This window comes from Scleropages formosus, chromosome 19, assembly GCF_900964775.1.
Source record: "Scleropages formosus chromosome 19, fSclFor1.1, whole genome shotgun sequence".
Classification (NCBI taxonomy): domain Eukaryota; kingdom Metazoa; phylum Chordata; class Actinopteri; order Osteoglossiformes; family Osteoglossidae; genus Scleropages; species Scleropages formosus.
The window spans coordinates 16782581-16794477 of NC_041824.1; positions in this window are offsets into that span (position 1 = coordinate 16782581).

Sequence of the window (11897 nt, forward strand, 5' to 3'; positions counted from 1 at the left end):
GATGCTGTCACAGACCGTAAGAAACGCTTGAACGAGACTAATTGTAAATTCATAAGTATGCCCCGACCGCTGCGTGTGATCCAGGCGATGATCTACCTGCTCACTCTTGATCTGCGCCCTGTCGTGTGACATGTAGCCTCAGGGCTGCGCAGACACAGATTCGCCCGTACGCACCGCAGATCTCACGGGCCTTCTCGGCACAAAGACCTCTGTATGTGGGATTTACCTCCATCCTGCTCCCCTGACTTAAGAGGCCCAGCACTTGTTCGTATTCACACGTCCATCTATGTTATTCCTTAGAAGCACCTGACGTGAAACATTCTGCTTTAATTACAGACCACAAATATCCACACTCAGCGGATGTGCTTTGTCATTAAATATATGTAAAATATTGAATTAAAAAATCTATACTGTCAAATTGATTGCACTGACTAATTAAGAGGACTGGTTCAAGAAAAAATACATATACTGTACATGGTTCTTTGTGGAGTGAATTCGACAGCCCCGTTTGGGGGCTGGAGAAAGGCTAGGCAATGCGACGAACAAAAATCTGTCTTCCAGTCTTAGGGGCAAGGACATCACCTAGAATCTGAGATTTTTTTTTTTCTTCAATATTTGCATATTAAGCTCCGTTCAGTCACTTGTTGGTTTCATAGCACAGTTGTCGCACGCACTCAGGGTCACCAGGAGGACACAGTGATCATTGCAATCGACAGTTGGCAGACCCAGTCAATGGCTGATGAATATGAACGCCGTTTTTGCATCCCGCCATAAAGCACGGAAAGCATTTTCTCGGCGCGAGAGTAGCTGTCTTGCTGTTTCTGACAGCTTGAAAGTGCGGCTAGCGCGCAGTCTGCGAACTTTGGCATCTACTGCTGCCTTAACGATCCCAATTAATCCCAAGGCGCATTTCTCCCATTCGCAATTAATGTCACGCAAACAGCCAAATCTTCCACAATTTTGTCTATTTATCTACAGTAATCACCAAGATTATCTAACATAAATAATGTGTACTTTTACGTTCCCTGAAAAAAGAGATAAAACATGTTTGTGAAACAAAGCTAACACGTACAAATAAATGATCCTGTCCGGAATTAATACACTGGTATAATATATTGGCATGGTCGATATAAATCAACAGGCAGCTTTGGGTGTTGGACTAATCTCTGTTGCACATGATAAATAATACCCAATACCCTTATCCTGACTTTGTCCACAGCAAATCCAGCTAGAGAGGTAACATGCGTACACTGATAAATTCCCCTTCCTATTGTGCTTTCTTGGAAAAAGCCCTACCAGGCAGGGGAAATGCACTCTCCGAATGCCACACAAAGATTTTTTCGTGATACCGTCAGAGTTCTGCGCGGCGTTGTCTCCGTGCGGCCCGTGTTTAGACTGTCCTCGGCCGACGGTTCGTTCTTCTCGGTCCACGCCCCGCTCTAACAGCCTTTGTCTCCCGCCTGATCCGTCCTGACATGCATTGTTGGGGAATCTTCAGAGTGGGAACAGGAAACCATGTTGTGCCATCCAATTTGTTTTTATTACAGGGGTCAACCACAAAGAGGCCCTATACTGTAATTGTTCGGGTTCTAATAGGTCTCCTCAACCACATCCTTGATATTACTGTGATTACAGTATGTTGGGTGAGGGACTTGATAGTCAATATCAGTTACAGTTAAAGTTATAACAATAATTGCTACGAGTTATAATAGTAGAAACCTGCTATTTAGTCGCATGGGTCACAGTTCGGCATGTAGACTTCAGGGTAAAACGCATTGTTTTAAAACAAATTTGTTAAAACAAAAAAGTCCTTCCTCCCAGACATAACAGTTATGAGTTATAAGTAGTTTATATACAAACCAGGACTGGACTGCGTAGTCATAAGCGAGACTTTTTCCCTCACATTCCACACACACACACATTTTCAGAACCGCTTGTCCCATACGGGGTCGCGGGGAACCGGAGCCTACCCGGTAACACAGGGCAGAAGGCCAGAGGACACACCCAGGATGGGACGCCAGTCCATTGCAAGGCACCCCCAGCAGGACTCGAACCCCAAACCCACCGGAGAGCAGGACTGTGCGCCAACCCACTGCACCACCGCGCACCAACCTCACATTCTACTACTTTTAAATTGTTCATATCATCATAACTAAGGATGAGATTGTTCCATTCAGATTTATTTGCAGAAACGTTGTGGTCTCCAGTACGTCGGAACAGTACTGGTTATTCTGGCATTCTGACGATATAGTGTAAGACTTAAGCATGTGCTAAAGTCTGTGCGCTAATGAGCACGGCTGACCCATGTTAATAACAAAACAGACAAAAAAGCCTTAGAGACGTGAAGACATGTAAGCGCCCTGCAATGAGATGTTGTGCTGTTTAATTATCACAATTGTCAAAATGGGTACATATTCAATCTTCAGGCTTTCACAGCTCCCAGAGAAGTTTAGAAAAGAGAAAACCTTATGTAAAAGCTGGCAAAACGTGCGTTCATAGCAAGACAGGTTAACGGAGTGAGAAGTTAATAGAGATCCCGCAGCGCGAGGGAAGGTGGCAGAGGGGGCTTCATCTCTCGTTAAAGCATGAACAAATTGGCCCTTTACAAAATACTGCACAGACAAAATTGTGGAAAAGCACAGCAGCCCCCTGCAAAGATCACACCCATGGGAAACAGACCTTAGCATTTCATTTTTTAATTAAAAAAAAAATAAAATAATGGACTTGAGGAGTTACAAACAAATACCTAAGAAAGCACTAACTAGGCACTTGTGGCAGCAACCTCATGAACGCCAGTCTGAGCTCCACAGGAGCAATGATGCCTGCCCTTCATCAGTCATTAAATACTTTGGCTGCACCACACCCTCATCTCTTAATCAGGTGTGTCTGATAATCCAGAAAGTGGGAATAACCGTGCTCCTGCATGACACAAATATTAGTTTTTTTCTTTCTTTGTTTCACAACGCTGCTGTTAATTTTTAATATTAATGCGTTTTTTCAACAACTTTTATACAATATTATGTATTGCCCTTTCTGTTTGCATTTTATTACCCAGTATTTAGCTGACACTTTTGCCCAGGGTGCCTTAAAATGCCATGTATACTACACTAAATTACCCATCCGCAGTACATAGCAATATAAAGCACTCATTCACAGACACATACACACTGAGGGCAATTTAAAGCCACCAACCTACCTGAAACACAAACTTGCTCTGGGGAGGAAACCAGAGCATGCTGAGGAAACTTCCCGCATGAACACAGACAGAACATGCAAACTCCGCATAGACTGAGTTAGACTGAAAGGTCCACCCGAACCCAAAACCCAGGAGATGCGAGACGCCACTGCTGCTCTCCATATACGAGTGCACTTTCTGGTAGCCCTGGTACTCTTTCTTTCTTGCGGGCTGAACAATGTATGAACCGCTGCCTGCAGTTCCGTAAATCTTCATGTCTTCAGTCAGAATTGTCTAATGAACAAAGTTTTAAAACCTGGTCTAAACTTGTTTGGTATACAGAGGGAAAGCTTTGAACCCAACGACGAAATAAGGCTATACCTCAAAAAGTCAAAGTCTCTTAACTCTGCACTGCAATTTTTAACCCTCCGACTACAGAGCCGCAAAGTGGCCCAGTGTGGGTACAAGGGATCTGTTAAGCACATTCCACGCAGTACGCAGCCTTCCTTCTGCAGTCCATATCATCAGATTAAATGTGTATCTCTCAACAACAGATTAATGCTCTTGAAATGTGCTCTGAAACCCAAGTCACCAGTGTCAGATTCCCTGAAGAAACCCAACGGCAATTGCAGCGGCCCCCTGAGCTCAAGCTGTAATTCTCAACCTTCAGTCTTGAGGGAAGATGACTTTTTGCCTCCTGGGATGCTGGGGTAATTGTGTGACTGACTCCATGACTGACAGCTCCAAAGATCAGCATGAAGGTGGACAAAACAAAACAGCGACTCGGGCGGCCGGATACAGGACGGCGTCGGGGGTCGCCAGTCAGTCGAGGCGACGTGGACGAGGCGGACCCCTCCAGGACAGACATGTGACCCACATGCTGCAAACCTTTTCTCACTGAGGGAAAGGCACGGCGGATTTGGACTAACCTTTTACGGATGGCTGAGACGCTGCTTTTTGTGGGCCGTGAAGTAACCTTGGGAAATCACTGCGGTAGAACTGCTGACGTGTATTGGGGGCAACTCAATAACACGTTCGAGGCAGTGTTGCTTTTTTCGTCGCCACATTCTGCTCTTATTCAAGCTGACATAACAATAAATTAGTGAGGCTGCGTCAAATGTGTTATTGAAAGCTGAAGCCAAGGAGTTTAGTGCAATGTTGGGGATTACTAGTTCATACATGATGTTAATCGTGTGGATATTTCTATTACTGCCGTGATTTAACACCTGCCATGAACCTCCATAGCCTCACAGCACGGCCTGTCCATTAAGAGCATTCCATCCATCATATAGTAGGTAGCACCTTTTCCAATAGTGTAATTACCCTTTACAGGTTGCTCAAGAAATGGTTTTCTAATGTGTCGTCTACACCTTCGAAACAACAAGTACCGTAGGACAAAAGATCAAGACATCAAGCAAAGTGACATTAGTCACAGTGTAAGTCTCCCTTTATTGTATTGTCCTTGGAAAGGAAGACAAGTGCAATGACAGCTCTAAGTTTAGAATAGCCCACTGCCATAGACAAACCTCTGACATTAACCTTGGACTTCAAAGGCTGACTTCCTCATTTCATAAAGCAGCTCATTATTTGCCTTGGAATTCAGGAGGTTAATATGGAGTTGGGTCACCCCTTGTCAGCAGAACACCTTCAGCCCTTTCTGGGATGCTGTGTACCTGTGTGTACCAGTCCTCACCTGTGTTACAAGATACAGATCATTCTCCACGAAGCAAATTATCCAGTTCTTTCAGTTAAGAAAGAGGGATCCATCTATTTTGTTTACAAGAACTTTCTTATAATATTGAGAGATGCTTACATTAGGTCATCGAGGGATGCTTTTCACCTAAACTGGCACGCCATAGTCCGTCACTCTTTTTGTTAATTCCAGAGCAATCACTGGACCTGGCGACTACCTCAGACTGTGTGCCCATGTCATCAAATGTTCAGCACCATCATTTGCAGTAGACACCCAACAATAAAAGATTGCTGTTGTTAAGTGCCATCGAATCAATGTTGACTCTCGGCGAACAAATATATAGATTGCCTTTAGAATGTTCCGTCCTTTAGTTGTGTCCTCAGGCTTCAAAGTGGTGTGTCCGTAGTCATTGCAATTCAGCAATGTACAATGTAAATGTATTAATTTCCTTTCTTAAAAAAAAAAAACTCATTTGAATGTTAGAAGAAGAGCGAAATACTGATGAGACAGGGTCCCAGTTTTGCCCTAATTGCTATGTCATTGTTTTTATACATTAGCCTCGGATGGAAGCCGTTTCTAAGCCATAATATCAGCTTTATGGAGCTTACACCATAGTGTTGTTTTTCAGACTGGGTCACTGACATGGATTCATATAAATTTTTCCTTTTTTTTTGATGCACCTATTCTGTGTTTTTTTTCCCCCCCAACTGATGTTAAGCATCTGTCAGAGAACTTTGACTTGCATCCACTGTTTCTCTTTTTGATCCAGTTGTTTCGTATATGGCACCTACTATCATAATTTTCAGTACGGCCCCCCTTTGCCATATTAAATTACTTTCTTTTTTGTAAAATTGGGCACTAGTTATTTGATCACTCTGGAAGTAGGGTCATTTTCCTTTAGAAACTCATGTATTAAAGTACTGAACTATTAGATCTCTTTTACAGTTGAATTGTTCTGGTCATTGGTGCAGCTTGTTGCAGCTTGAAATAACTCACCTTTGAAAATCATGAGTTACTTCAAAGTCCCAGTCCTTTATCATACGAAGTTTCCACAATTTTGTCCACCACTTATACATAATATAAAATATACACACACATTCAAATCATATTAGCGGATGCATTTTTCAGGCATCCATCTCTATAAATAATCAAGCTTTTCCTCAGACCCTCACAGCAATTATCTATGTTCCTTGACAGCCAACAGCGCTACTGAAATGACAGGCCTCCAAGTGGGAGATGTAGTGTAAATTTTATGAGTGACAAAAGACATTAGAGGAGTGATTTTTTACATGATACTTTGACCTCTGTGAGGCTGTGCTTGCAAGAAGGTGATCGGAGGAGCCACTGTGACTTGGCATGCTTGAACAAGGCAGCTGGGACCATCTTTCTCCATACAGCTTAGGTTCACTATTATTATTAGATAAATACTTCCAAATACTCTATGGATAATAATGTGTGCAAGGAATGCTGTCAAATTAATATTATAAATATTTTAACTTAGAAGAGGGGCAGCACGGTGATGCAGCAGATAGAGCTACCACCTATCAGTATCTGGGCTGTATAGGCAGGGGCTCGAATCTGGCTCAGTCTGTGTGGAGTTCGGATGTTCTCCCTGCTACATGTAAATTTCCTCTTGGTGCTCCAGATCTCACCCAAAGGTCTATGTTTCAGGTATTGTGGTGACCCCTAATTGCCTGTTTTGTCTATGTGGTTCCCCGGCGATAGGCTGTTATCCCATCCACGGTGCACCTGCCCTAGCCCAGTGTCTTTGGGACACACTCCAGACTGCCACAAAGCAGACCGGGAGAATCAGTTCATGAAAGTGTGTGAGGCAATATAAGTTAAATATTAAAGTATAATTTTGTGTTTAGTTATGCTAAGAGTTAGTTTTAAATGTGTGGCATTCAGGGGTGCGCAGGGTTCAGGGAGTGACCAGGCAAGGAATGGCAGTGGATGGATTTGTGTGCATTTTTATCTCCTTCCCATAATGAGCAACTTTATAACCACAAACAGCATTCTTACTAAACCAAGTACTCAAACAAGAAGAAAAATAGCTTCTCGGCTCACAAATAAGAAAAGCTCTCAAAAATTACTGAAATGCAAGAGTAAAACACAATGAGCAACAAACTCACTACTTGAAACTCTCAGAATTGTTCCAGAAACCCCAGACTCAACACATTACAAAGTCAAACTTCAATGTGAATCCTTCAGTACTCTCGACGCATCTGCTCCGAGCCCTTTCTGTACGAAGGGTCTAATTTCGGTCAACTGGCCGCACCTGGTGCTCGTTTCTTATCCACGAACCATTCGCTGCTTTTAATATGCAGAGCATTTTCCATTAGATTGCTCAACGTATTTATCGTTGGTTAAAGTACTCACAAATGATTAGTAAAAAAAATAAATAAATAGTGAATATTTATGAAAAAATTCTGTTTTGAAAAAGTTCTCAAGTGCAAAAACTGAAGCATACTTGGTAAGGGCAGGGCCTTGTAGTGATTTTAAAACTTTGGACTTTTTTCCTCTAACTGCCAGTTAATATGGTATGAGCCTTTGTGACTTATTTATCTGGCTCAAGGTTTAATTTTGGGCTCTGCAATAGTGAAAGAAAAAAAACGGCTGAGAGTAAGTTCGGGCAAAACTGCAAAATAGTTTCTGCTTTCGAATAGCTCGCTCCTTTCATCATAGTTCTTTCATTCCGGCCTTCGGCGTCCTGCAGCGTCCTGCAGCCCAGGTTCTCACAGTGGCGATGCCAAACACTTTCTTCATACCAAATAACCACTGAAAAACTGTTTACAATGCAAATAGGGGCTTTTTTCTTTCTCCGCCGTCTTTTCACTCTTTGCCTGTTAATGTCACCTTTCGCCTTTTAGTATGTGTACGGGCACAGAGCCAAGCCATCCGTGCCATTTTATCACATTTTGTAAACTTTGCAGAAGGAATTATGTAGAAAAAAGGGAAGAAATGGTGGGGGCAGGTGGGGGGAATATGATCTTCCATGTCTCATACATGTCATGCATTTCCTGCTGGTGCTCTGCTCCACACAGTGCCTGTAAAAGGCTGATGTCACCAAGCGGACGGCGGGATGATGGAGCACAGATGGCAGGGGGAGAGGGCCCCGAGTTGATTCCCCTCCGGGGGTGCTTCCGGAGAGTTCCGACAGGGCTGCTCTTACACGGCCCCTGCGGCGCTCAGCCGCCTCACGCAGCCGGCAAATCTCCGCGGCCATCTAACGCAGCTCCTCAGTGTTGAAACAGGTTTCACGTCGGGTTTCGTCTTGTCTTGTCAAGTAGCTGACATTCTGATTTAATCAACATCCTGTCCTGCCAGATGAATTAGATCGGTATCAAAAATGTGCAGGGAGCACTGTGTCCCTCACTTGTCAGAACCAGATTTCTCTGCTCATTTATTTATTCATTAAATTTCTCCTTAGAGACTTCTACTGGTTCTCTGAGAAAAAAAAAAAAAAAAGGTATATAATCAGTTGTTTGATGGTTACTATCTTGATGAGTTGGTGGATTTCTTCCGGGTTCCTTTTGGGCGGTTGAAGAGTGTTTGCCGCTCTGATGTCATTGCTTATAAACTGTGTCATAAGTCTGCATATTAGCAGCGCAAAATGTTTTCTTTGTAGAAGGAGAAAAGTAAAAAAAAAAAAAAAAAACATGAAAAAATGTTTAAATAAGCAGAATGTTTTGCAACGTTTGGTTGAGCAATAGTAATTCAGTTTGGACTGACAGGTCTATACTTGTTTCTGAAACATAAAATATATCCAAGACTCTGTCAAGGGAGGCCTGAGAAGTGGATTGTGGGATTAGAAGTTTGTCTCTGTAACAAAATCTGGTCGTAGAAGCACTATTGTTCCGGGTCAAAGTGTGCCCAGCTGATCTTCGTACTTTCACACCTATCTATGACTCATGAAACGAGCTCAGCTGACATTGACATAATGGCATCTCACACAATGATCAGTGAAGCAGATTTTAGGATATCGCCAGATAACTTCTGCTGCACTTGTCATCCATTCGAGAACAAGAATTTATATAAACAGAGCGGAATATCAAATGTGAGGTTTGTATGTATCACACATGTCCGAAATTATATCATTTCCCAGAGCTGGGCTGTAAATCACAGCACTCTATATTAATCACTTAGAGAAACTTTTCCTGTAAATATGGAAATGCCTCCAACTGCATCATGTTAAACTTGTCATATTTTGAGAGGCATACAGAGCAGAATCCAAAATTTATCATTGCTTTAGAGTACAGCCTCTTTTCAGGTTACAATCATATCTGGTTTACATGTGTTCACTTAGCAGATGCTTTTCTCCAAAGCAACTTACATTGGATACTATGTAGTGTTATGAGCCCACACACCTTATTCACCGCAGTGACTTACACTGCTAGATACATTATTTACACTGGGTCACTCATCCATACATCAGTGGAACACACTCTCTCTGTCACTCACACACTATGGGGGAACCTGAACAGCATGTCTTTGGACTGTGGGAGGAAACCAGAGCACCCAGAGGAAACCCACATAAACACAGGGAGAACATGCAAACTGCACACAGACTGAGCAGGGATCGAACCCACATCCTCTCACACCACACAGTCAGCATGCGACAGCAGCGCTACTCGCTGTGCCAGCGGTTTACTCAAACAGCCTCTAGAGTGTATCAGTAGTTTATCCAAAAATCTTGCACAGTATCACTTATATTCACCAAATTTGCACACACTGAATATTCTTTGATATGTTTTATATGTATAAGACTTTGGTTGCTAAAATAAATAGCATCTGTGTGAATTGTGATTTAGTAAGAACAAACAAGTTGACAATTTAAATGTATGCCCACTGTAGGTAAATTCATATTCAGTTATAATACATTTCTGTGGTTGTTTTCTGAAAACCTAGATCAGAAGTTAATTATAAAAAAACAAAAAATGTATAAAAGCCAGTAATCTACATGACCAACATATCCACTTCTTACAAAGTGTCATGATGGCGACAGGACTGGCATTTAAAATAAACATGGAGAGCAGTACATTGGGAGAGCTGAACTAATTATTCATCTGTATACTTTATGTTTTTATAAGACCGAAAAAGTCAAGGAGCTGGTTTTAGGCAAAACACACCCCTTGCACAGCAGGGAGGTTCAGGGAAGGGGAACAAAACAAATTTTTTAGGCAGTAGGGAGGCAGTGAACTACGGTTTTTAATACCAGTCTCAGTATTTGCTGTCTGCAAGATTTATGTAACGTACAGTATGCATTACTGGGAGCTACAGTATCTTGGTATAGTTCTTATATTTAGTCTAGGTAATAAATCTAAGTTGTCTGTTAACCAATCAGACCAGTGTCTGTCAGGAATGGAAGGCCACGTTAGATGATCTTGGGGAAAATTTCCTCCAGAACTTCGGCTTTTCAAAGCCATAAATTACTCCCTGTTGACTAGCCGTGGAGATCCAGCGTATTTTAAAAAGCGTTCTTTGCTGATTACTTTGTATAAATATATTCTCAAAGGCAGCGCTGCTAAAGAGATTCGCAGCAGTTTATGGTTAAGTTACTGAAGGATGCTCGTCCTCAGGGACGAGGCTCTTGTTTTGCAGTAGAGGATGTGAAGGGTCGGTCACCTCTCTGCTTTTGGTTTGCGTCACAGGTTATGATCGGGGGGGGCGATGTAATCCCAAAGCAAAAGAGCACTTTCTGAATGTTACCTGGAAAGGTTAAGTGTAAAACTGCGGTAGAAATCACTTGCCAGCAGTAAGATATTAAGACTGGTTGGTACTGCTCACTCCCCTCTTAGTGTCACACCAGTGTCACCCATAAATAATCGAGGGGGAGGTTATTCTAATGAACCCCTTCCACCGATTTTCTTCAAGAATATTGAGTTCCTGACAGAACTGATGGAAGTGAGTGAAAAAATAAGAGTGGTAAAACTTTTATGAGTAAATTCAGCCACATTGTCTTTGCTATTCCAGCTGCTGCTTTTGAGCCCAGCTATTAATATTACGTTTCTTTCCGCCCCCCCCAACCTCTCCTCCCCCACTAAGCAAAATGTTGAAGTATGATTTTCACATTTTGCTCAGTGCAGAGATTTTTTAAAGCTGCGATTTAATTGTGTGTTTTCTGTTAAGATGAGGCTGCGTGCGTAGGATCCCGTCCCTCCTCACATTTAAGGCTGTGGTGGATAATGTATTTCTTATGTGGTCGGTGTTTAGAATGGCAGTGACAAGACAAACGACATGTTTACACTAACTCCTTTAACTCGTGTTCAGAAAGGACTCCTCTGCTGAGGCCACAGTGCACATATATCATATTTCATACAGGACGTAATTGTTTGTGACGATGTCAGATTAAGTTGGGATCAGATGCGAAATAAAAAGATTGTGCTGTTATTGGGTCGTTACTTGCTGGAATTTCAGAGTGGGCAATTTTTTTTTTTTTTTTTTTCTGCCAAACATATAAACATGAATATATCTTCAGATTTGCCTTGAGGACTCTATCTGCCAGCGAGTCATGGAAATGCCACCAGTGACAATACCTTACAATTAATTGTCCGGTTGCAGAAGCAATGCATTTTACCACATTTAATTTGCTTGCATGTTGTCCATAAAATAACAAGAAAGTAATTTATGTTTGGCAAGACAATAATCTAAAGTGACCCAGCGAAAATTGTATAAATACGACAAACTGCCTGGCTGAAGTGGAAAATATGTGCAATGCTGTAAAACTCTACAGTGACAAATAGGTCTCCAGTGTTCTGTGTTGGGAGGAAAAAACGTCCAAGAATTCATGACTTATTATTTTGAGCAGAGAGACTTGTATCTCTTCCATCCTGTCAGAGTGTAAATCCCAGTAAAATTATAGCATTTCAATATTTTTCTTAAAATAGAGAAACACTGCAGTCTGATCATACTTGCAGAAAAAAAATAACAAATTGCACTGAATGCAAATGAAACCCCTATATATCATTTCGCTTTTTGCTCCTTCGGTGTATGGTTACTCATATGTGTGTGCTCTGCGACATTAGCAAG